Source organism: Gigantopelta aegis, chromosome 14, assembly GCF_016097555.1.
Source record: "Gigantopelta aegis isolate Gae_Host chromosome 14, Gae_host_genome, whole genome shotgun sequence".
Classification (NCBI taxonomy): domain Eukaryota; kingdom Metazoa; phylum Mollusca; class Gastropoda; order Neomphalida; family Peltospiridae; genus Gigantopelta; species Gigantopelta aegis.
The window spans coordinates 43,910,151-43,920,351 of record NC_054712.1 but is presented as its reverse complement, the minus strand read 5'-3'; positions in this window follow the sequence as shown (position 1 = coordinate 43,920,351).

Here is a 10,201-nt window from a genome sequence, read left to right as displayed (position 1 = left end):
TTTAAAAACAAATTGCAAACATGCCTATGATAATGTTTTAATAATGTAAAGTGTTTGCATGTGTATATATTGTGTACAATTACTCTCAGACTACAGTCATTCGATTTATGTAGTCATTTTCAATGTTAAGGACCTGACCGCTGTGGTGGCAGTACTCGTGACGGCTGCCACCGATGGGGTAGGATATGATCACCCTTCGCGAATACCTGGTGTCATCCCTGTTTTGACAGTTATTCGTGAGTGCATCTCATCACAGCTATGTATATATATATATTCCCATGAGCTCTGTCCGCAGTTAGTTTTGATTCAGTAAACTCGTCTGGAAATGGTAGCCATCTTTGTGGCGGTGTAAGAAAGATGTATTGTCCAGTAGAGGATCTCCTCGGGAATGGCGGTCCTCCTGTAGACGACGCACTAAATAGAGAGTCATGGAATCAACCACTATATTGCCAAATACCCACTGGACTGCATTGTGCAGAGATACGGTCTTGGTCGTGCATAAGGGCAATATAATTAAAATTAGCTCCACTATTACATGTGGATCTAACAACAGCCAGTTGGAGCTCATGTCCACCAATCAAAACCTTACTTGCAGAATCCTGCCAGTGATTTAAAAATAATTTGAAAACATTCCGAATTATCCTGAGGGTATACGATATGTTTCATGTGAATTACGAATGCCTTAAAACATGTTTTATTTTATGAAATAAATAATTTGTAATGTAAAACTGAAGACTGATAACCCACCCCGTACGTATTGGTATGGTTCGCTGTACTGCGGCCAATAAAATAGACTCGCCCGATATTTTTAGAATTTGTATGCTCCCAAATAACGTTATAAAAGGCGAAGTGTGATTGGTCAATATTTAAATTATTATTTACAGACGAAAAGTTACCTGGACATTGGAGACTACGCAGTGTTGTTAGCAATCTCATTAAAATTAGTTCTACTGGTCTAAATAAGGCATTCGTAATTCACATGAAACATATCGTATACCCTCAGGATAATTCGGAATGTTTTCAAATTATTTTTAAATCACTGGCAGGATTCTGCAAGTAAGGTTTTGATTGGTGGACATGAGCTCCAACTGGCTGATGTTAGATCCACATGTAATAGTAGAGCTAATTTTAATTAGATTGGCATAACGGTTTTATAGTTCAGATTTAGGTAACCTGCCTGCAACTCCCTTTGTGTGTTTGTGCTTCTACAATACGAGGTTTTGTCATGATTATGTCAGTCCAAATGGTTCGATTTATGGGGTGTGAAGAACTTCACTGGGAGGGAATACCATGGGGGAGCTGGCGGGCTGGGTGGGTGGGGGAGTCATAGAACTAAATTGTTATTGGGGTGCCTGCGGATCATTTCTAAATAGCTATCTGTGATATACTTACTGTATATTCTCCATATGTGTCAGCACAAAATACATTTTAACTTTAGGTTGCAGTTCAGTGCATGTAAAATCATGTTTGATTGTCGCGACGGATTTCGGATTCGGTTTTAGTGGGGAAACCGAGTGGTGCAGCAGTTGCCGGTCACTGCGTTGGCAACTCCGTGACAGTTGTTTTACAGTACAGGAGCCATATTCACAAAAAGGTGTAAATTTACGTCTACGACTAGCACTTACGTCTGCCGTAGCTTTACGTTTACGAGCAAGAAGCACCTTATTCTCAAAGACGGTCGTAAATGTAAACGTAACTTAGTTGGACGTAAATCTACAATTTAACACTCTCACCGGATTTTTAAAAAAAAATTTAATTTAAAAAAGCCGTTAGAAACGATGGCTACCGGGTAAATAACAAATGCGCAAAACGCAATTTCGTTTGTCGTCTGCTAACAACAACATCGTGAAGGGCGAACCATGGCATTTTGGTATTGGTGAGGATCCGTGTTTTGGTACGAACTTTAGGACATTCTTAAAAAGGAAAAGATAACTCGGGAGAAATTGGCCGAGTCGAAAACATCCGTTCGATCAGCAACAAAAATATGTTCAATCCGTGGGCGTTCGCCTTCGCAAACTGTTTCAGTTATTGGAAATGCTGCCAGTTTCCGTAAATAATAGTAAATAACGGCGATCGTGCTTGATTTATTATATGTGCACGACTTCCGTGCAGTGTTAGTTGTAACCGGAGGCACTCTTATATTTACGTCCAACTTTACACGTAACTTACGTTTACGTTGTTACGTGAACAGCTCTTCAGTCGTAGATTTAAGTTTACGTGTAAAACTAGACTTACGGTGTTTTGTGAATACGGGTCCTGAACTGAAACTCTATTTGTACTTACACATGGAGATGAAATAGTAATAACTATTTGCGACAGTTCTGTATGACGTTACCGTATTTCTGTTTGTAATGGGAAGTCGTATGGTATTATTACGACACAGCTATATGTTCACCAGGTGGGTAATGAATTGCATTACCCTCGTTTTTTATTACTGATATATTTAATAATTACACATGTACCTAGAAAGATATGAGCTTTAATAATAATAAAAATACTATTAATTTCTAATTTGAGTTTATTGTTTATTTCATTTTCTCTCTCAGGTTCCCAGAAATGTCATACATATTCAAAAATAACAAAGTTTAGTAATACAAAAACGACCAAAGCCCCCCACAAAAAATAAAATAAAATAGAACAACAACAAAGAAAACAGTCAACGAACAAACAGAAACAACAACAGTACAACAAATAAAACACATCTACACTTTAAAACAAAATTGCACGTTATACAATGTGCAATGTGCACTACAATGTGCGATATCTTCTGCGATATTCTCCTTGGAGATATCGCTTCTTTTTATTTACGTGGCTGTGTTTCAACGCTAAACCTATCATTAGTGACGTCACGCCACTGTCGTTCTGCTAGTTAACGAGTCTAATGCTGACTGTTTAACGAGTGGCATTCAACCCACAATACTGACATTGTTTACAATTGTCGCAAATGAAAAGAATGATAATTGATGATAAAAAGAATACCACCTCTTGTCTTGTGATATCATCATTTATCAGCAGTCGTTGATAAAATTATAAACATCCTCGGCAAGCCTCATATTTCTTTCTTTTATCAACTTGTGCTGATTATAAATTATGATATCACAAGACACTCACTCGGTGACTAACCTCTATTTCCAACACAAAAGTATCATATTTGAGTTTAGTCCCTCTTTAATTGAGATAGAGAATGTATTGCAATTTCATAAATGTGCGATGCTTGCACATTCGATTTCGTAAACAACAAAACATGATGTTTTCGAACTAATATTTTATCCAGCAATCTGGGAATGGCCGTGTATTTTTGTAACCAAATTACTGTTCGTTCACCCCGTGTCATATTCAGTTTTTCAGTTCATTACGTGCGTTATTAAAACAATTTAGGTTATTTTGGTCTGCTACTACCAATTTGGATCAAGAAATGGTCTTCAAGCGACAAGATAATTGACCCTAAATGGCACAAGCACATGTCACAACTACTTGGTCAGACTATTGGAAAGACCATAAAAAGTGATAGCAGGTGGCATTAGAAAGTTGGGAAATGGGGAATGAAAGAAACGATGATGATGAAGAAGAAGAAGAAGATGATGATGATGGTGGTGGTGGTAGTGATTATGATGATGGTTGTCATAGTGATGATGATGGCGGTGGTGGTGATGATGATGGTTGTCATGATGATGATGGTTGTGGTGATGATGGTGGTGATGATGATGATGATGATGGCGGTGGTGGTGGTGGTGGTGGTGGTGATGATAATGATGGTAGTGGCAGTGATGGTGGTGATGATGAGGAGGAGGAAGAGGATGGTGGTGGTTGTGGTGGTGGTAATGACGATGATGGTTGTGATGATAGTGGTGATGATGATGGTGATTGTGGTGGTGGTGATGACGATGATGGTTGTGATGATAGTGATGATGATGCTGGTGGTGATATAAATGATTTATCTTCATGTTTATATTTATTATAAGACTCAGCTTTTTGTGCTAAACAATCTAAAAGAAATGAAATAATTTCATATTTTACTGGTGTCATAGTGCGCTTAATAAAAACAAAAACACACACACAAAAACAGAACCCCATAAACATTGTGTGTTTTACTTCAACATTTGTTATCCATCGTTTCAATATGGCAGTGCACTTGTCATCCCGCTTTTCGTAATGCGTTCTTGTTTGGTCTGTGTAAATGTTATTGAAAATATGTGTGAAAACAAATGGAGATATCATTTATCGCGTTTGACAGCACATTAGGTCCTATGGTGTCCCAGATTAGTACAATTCTTAAAGGGACATTCCTGTGTTTGCTACACTTTTTAAGGTGTTTTCGACTAACAGAGACTTTTTAACGATTGTAATTGCATATCAAATATATTTTTCTTCACAAAATATTAGTGGCTGTATATTAAACGTGTTTCTAAACGTTCTAATGTTTGTACTAGGTTAAATTTCATCTTATTTCCTAAAATATTGTTTTTGTCGTACGTACGAAATTATTTGAAGACAAAATCCAGTTTGGGCATCTTACAAATATTAAGACGACCAGAAACACATCCAATATACAGACACTGATATTCTAACCAGAAAATATATTTAATATGTAAGTTTAATCGTAGAAATATTTTATTAGTCGGAAACATCTTACAATGCAGCAAACTCAGGAATGTCCCTTTAAACAACAAGGTCAGTCGATGCGGTTTTATCACTTTCATAGTATGACAACAGTCGACTCCGCTTGGTTTACCGTAAGGAAAACCGACAAGAATGTAGCCAGACATGCATCTTCGTCTTGTCAGTGGTCACAGATAGATGCGAACTTAAATACCAAGACGTTCGCACGGTGAGCAGGTAATATTAATTTGATAAATACTGAATATCACGGCTATCCGATCGTTATTGTGTCGAATTATTTATTCTATGTATGATGGGACGTAGCCCAGTAGTAAAGCGCTCACCTAATGTGCGATCGACCCCTGTCGGTGGGCCCATTGGTACAGCTACAGCACAACGACTGGAATATCAAAGGCCGTGGTATGTGCTGTGCTATGTGATGGTGAATATAACATAGTCCTTGTTCTAATGGAAAGAAATATATAGCGAGTTTCCTCTCCAATACTATATGCCAGAATTACCAAATGTTTGACATCGAATAACCGATGATAAATACGCCAATGTGTTCCAGCGGTGTCGTTAAATAAAACAAACTTTAACTTTTTATTCATTCTAACCATGAGAAACAGAAAGATGTGTTTATGTTTAGCGGCCCTTTTGGACATTGTCTATCTCAGACATGTAGGTACCTGGCACTGAGCCACCAAGTTTCGAAAAAGAGTTAAGATAGAGCATAACTCACGTACACATGGCGTCGCTTTGACGCTAGCATCCCGATCACAAGGAACATTGTCAAAAAGAAAGAATGGAGAACTGACTCATACAGGGACATACCCTAGTTTTTAAACACTAAGGCACATTTATTTACTATTATAGCCGTTTTTGACAACTGAAATCATAATTTACTTAGATTTTATTGTTTAAATTATCCATTTCCGTACATTCGAAGTGTTTTTGGTCATCCTGGTGTTTTTAATACCACAAAATGCATTTCTTATATTTTAAAAAAACGCACTTAAGTCTGAGAGGTAACAGATTTTGAGTCGCGTTTTAGTCTATTTTAAGAGGGTATTTCACCATCCATTTCATGTTTCACTCAATTGTAACTTTACCCAAATGTGTTACATGTTTGTAGATTAACTAAACTTAGTGTTAATTTCCATGCGCTGAAACAAGGGTATGTCTCTTTAACTCTGTTGAACACTTCTTGGACAAGTGAGAAAAAGAAATCATTTGTGTTTTGAAGTGACCCTTTATTTCACTTCCAATAGCCGATGATTAATTAATCAATGTGCTCCAGTGGTGTCGTTAAACAAAACAAACTTTTTGTTCGCGTATTGTACTTCGTTTTAACTTCCATTTAGTGGGTTTTTTTCTTTTTGATTTACTTGTTTGGTTAGTTTTTAGTTTTGACTTTTGTTTTGGTTTTGTTCAATTACGGTTCAACCCCGCACTCCTTGGCTCAGGCGTTTGCTATATTGGTTGTCCAGGGCTGTGGGCTTATAGTTAGTGCACGACACTCTTGTTGGAAGGCGTTATCGGGATGTGGATCCCGTACCTAGCATTTTTAAGTGAGATGGCTTACCAACTACAGCACCCTGGCCGGTCTAAATGTCGCCTGTAAACAGGCGATTCCCTCAGTGTTTTTATGTGATAATTCAATATTCTACTTGAAGGTGAGATTTGTAGAAGGTTTTATTATGGTTTAACTGAACGGAGCCGAGATGTGCAATGATTAAACAACTACAGCGTCCAGGCTGGCCGTGTTTCACTTTCTAATTTGAGGGAGGTGTTGCAGTACGGATGTTTAACGGTCATACTTTGGTTGATATAATGCATACAGTGTTTATAATTACTTTCGTTAACATGATCGCCTATGGCATTTGATTTGGTATTGTGCAACCTACAGTCATATGGATACCATATAAAATGCCATCGTCCTCATTTTACATAAAGATGGTATTTGTAGCATCCTTAAGTGTGGTTGACCTAAACGCTAATCTAGTATTACTATTCATAACGCGATTAGGAAAGTCATCAGCGGTTTGAACACTGACAAATCCCGAATCCTGTGAGTAGTAATTTGACGGAAGTCGTCACACAAGTGTGTGTGGGTTGAGCGGAATGCTCTCAAGGAGTTCTGTCGTAATCTGGTGACGATGAGGTTTAATCTGCGACAAGGCCTGTCTTCCATTTTTGTCAGTCAACAGACAGTAATGAGATTCCGTGGTAAGGCGTTTTGAAAATCTCTTTAGCTTCTGCAAAAATTATCTTAATTGTTGCAATGCACTTTTTTCATTTATATTTTTTTTGTTGTAAATCTGGAAACATCAGCATTTACTAGGGGAAAAAACCCAAAGCATGACAATCGCAGGAACTGCAAGCCAGTTTGATTGACATATGAACTATTCAAAGTTAGAAATGTTTCGCGTAAACGTTTTTGTATCATTTCCTTGTAGTTGTAGAAGGAGAAAAAAGCACAGTACGGATGTAACTAAAAAGAAAAAAAGAAAGGAAAACAAGAAAATGCAGGTAGCTAATTGACCAATTGCACTGCCTTTACTTTCGTGAATATCAAGTTTATATCCAGTCTAATCCTCGTGTAGCCAAAGAGACATACTCTAAGGGTCGCCCCGATAAAATTGGTGGGGGTGGGTGGCGTGTTGGGGTGGATGTACCCGCGTTTGGTGCAGTCTAGTGAAATAAAGTTTGTTTGTTTGGTTTGTTTAACGAAACCACTGGAGCACATTGATTAATTAATGATCGGCTATTGGATGTCAAACATTTGGTAATTCTGATAAGTTGTCATCAAAGGAAACCCGCAACATTTTTCCTAATGCAGCAATGGATCTTTTATATGCACCATCCCACAGACAGGATAGCACATACTACGGCCTTTGATATACCATTCGTGGCGCACTGGCTGGAACGAGAAATAGCCCAATGGGCCAACCGACGGGGATCGATCCAAAACCGACCGCGCATCAAACGAGCACTTTAACTGGGCTACATCCCTCCCCTACAAAACGTGTAAGTCCTTGCCGAAAACCGATGAGGACCGGCCTCGGTGGCGTCGTGGTAGGCCATCGGTCTACAGGCTGGTAGGTACTGGGTTCGGATCCCAGTCGAGGCATGGGATTTTTAATCCAGATACCGACTCCAAACCCTGAGTGAGTGCTCCGCAAGGCTCAGTGGGTAGGTGTAAACCACTTGCACCGACCAGTGATCCATAACTGGTTCAACAAAGGCCATGGGTTGTGCTATCCTGCCTGTGGGAAGCGCAAATAAAAGATCCCTTGATGCTAATAAAAATCTGTGTGGTCCTTAGCCATATGTCTGACGCCATATAACCGTAAAATAATGTGTTGAGTGCGTCGTTAAATAAAACATTTCTTTCTTTTTTTACACCGATGAGTGTACCTTGAAATACACACAAACATTGCCATTATAAACACATGGTTTAGAAGACTCTAGGTATACATTTTGTTTCAGATGATAGCAATCGGGATTTTAATTGACACTGGCGTAGGAAGCGGGGGGGGGGGGAGGGGGAGGGGCATGTACCCACCCCCAACCCCGACTTAGTAGCAGCAGCGATGTTTATATATATATATATATATATATATACATTTATACAAGCATTTACGTGTGTGTGTGTGTATATGTGTGTGTGTGTGTGTGTGTGTGTGTGTGTGTGACCCTCACTCACCCACCCACCCACCCACCTACACGCACGCACGCACGCACACACACACGCATACAGAGACACACAGAGAGAGAAAAAAATCCACAGACACACACTTTTTGCCACCTTTCTACGCCCGTGATTAAGATGTGGTGGACTGCAGTCCAGTGGTAGAGCGCTTGGTTGAGGTGCGAGTGGTCGTAGAACTGATCCATGTCGGTGATCTAAATCCAAGAGAAAATATCTGGAACAGATATTTCCAGGTCTTGTCCTCTTCCTCAGATGCGTGCATGGAAGGGTGTGTGTGTGTGTGGGGGGGGGGGGGGGGGGTGTTTCTGGGGTCGTATCTCAAGCAAATTTCATTTTTCCTTAACAATATATTTCTGAGGGGGCATCACTCGACCCCCCATAATCGTCACTCGCAACGGTCTAGACCCCTTCAGAGACTGGTAAAATTCCTATACACGTGCCTGTTCCTCCACCTACAACTATTATCACCACCACCAACACTAGTATTACTATAACTACAGTTACTACATGTAACTACTACTACTACTACTACTACTACTGTCACTACTACTACTACAACAACAACTACTACTACTACTACAACAACTACTACTACTACTGCTGCTGCTGTTGCTGTTTCTACTGCTACTACTAATGATACTATTATTCATACTGTATAAATAAATAATAATGTATTAACGAATGAAAGTAATAAAAATTGAACAAAACGAAATAAATAATGAAATTTCATTTTGTTTTTTCTTTTCTGTTTTTTTTTTTTTTTTTTTTTTTTTTCATTCTAAGAAATAATTGATCGTACCTCCCAGGAATGCCCTGCTTGATCACAAGATTTAACTCTCGAGTGGTCGTTGAGACGTTATTATTGCCAGGTTCTTGATCATTCGATTGCATCAAAAAACAAAAATCTCGAGGTTCCTATTTATTTCTACCTTTTTTTCTGTAATTATCTTTTTATTTGCATCTTCTGGTCTCAGCGGAGTAATTCAAAACGCAGCTACTATTTAAATTGTCAGTAAACTCTACATCCGGCGCTTCACTGCACTGGCGTTATTAAGTCTACGCATTAGGAAGTAATCCTTGATCTTCGCGCACTGGCAAATGTTACAATTTATTTTCTCAAATTTCATGTACTGATAAATATTACATTTTTTCACGCTGCATATTATGTCCGGAAAAAGTGTTTTGAGCCAGACATTCAGGTTCCACTGCCAAAGACTAATACTCGGTTGTGACACTAGATAATAATTATATCTGTTATTGCACTCGAATGTGAAGTGAACGTAAACGTGGTGTGAATTGAAGAGATCCACGAGAACATTGCATTAATGCAGAAACTAGATTATGTGGTATTATAATCTTAAGCCAACATTACAGTGGTTATCTGTTTATTATAGGGATTGACAGAAATATGATCAGTGTCTGTACATTTATTCCGTGCACACGGAAATAAGACATCTGCAATTTGTGTCTGTATTTCGTGCTGAAAAAGGAGCGTCTTTTTCGTAAAAAATTAACGATAATTGTAATACTATATATATATATATATATATATATATATATATATATATATATATATATATATATATATATATCCTATAACTTACCCATGATATCCATGTCATAAACCCATGTGATAATTTACTTTATTAACCTGGTTAATAATGGTATGCAAATTTGTGTTACTGGTGTTACAAGCCAACAAGACCCGTGTACCTGAGCGTAACGTTTTCAAAGATTTGTTTAAAATGCGTGACGTCAAACTAATCTCTGCTAATCGTGATGACGTCATAGTATCGATGGCGGCGACTTTAGTACTGTGCTTTACTAAACAATTAAAAAAAAAATGTTATTTTAGAAGTGTTATAGGATAAATAGAATTCGCTACTC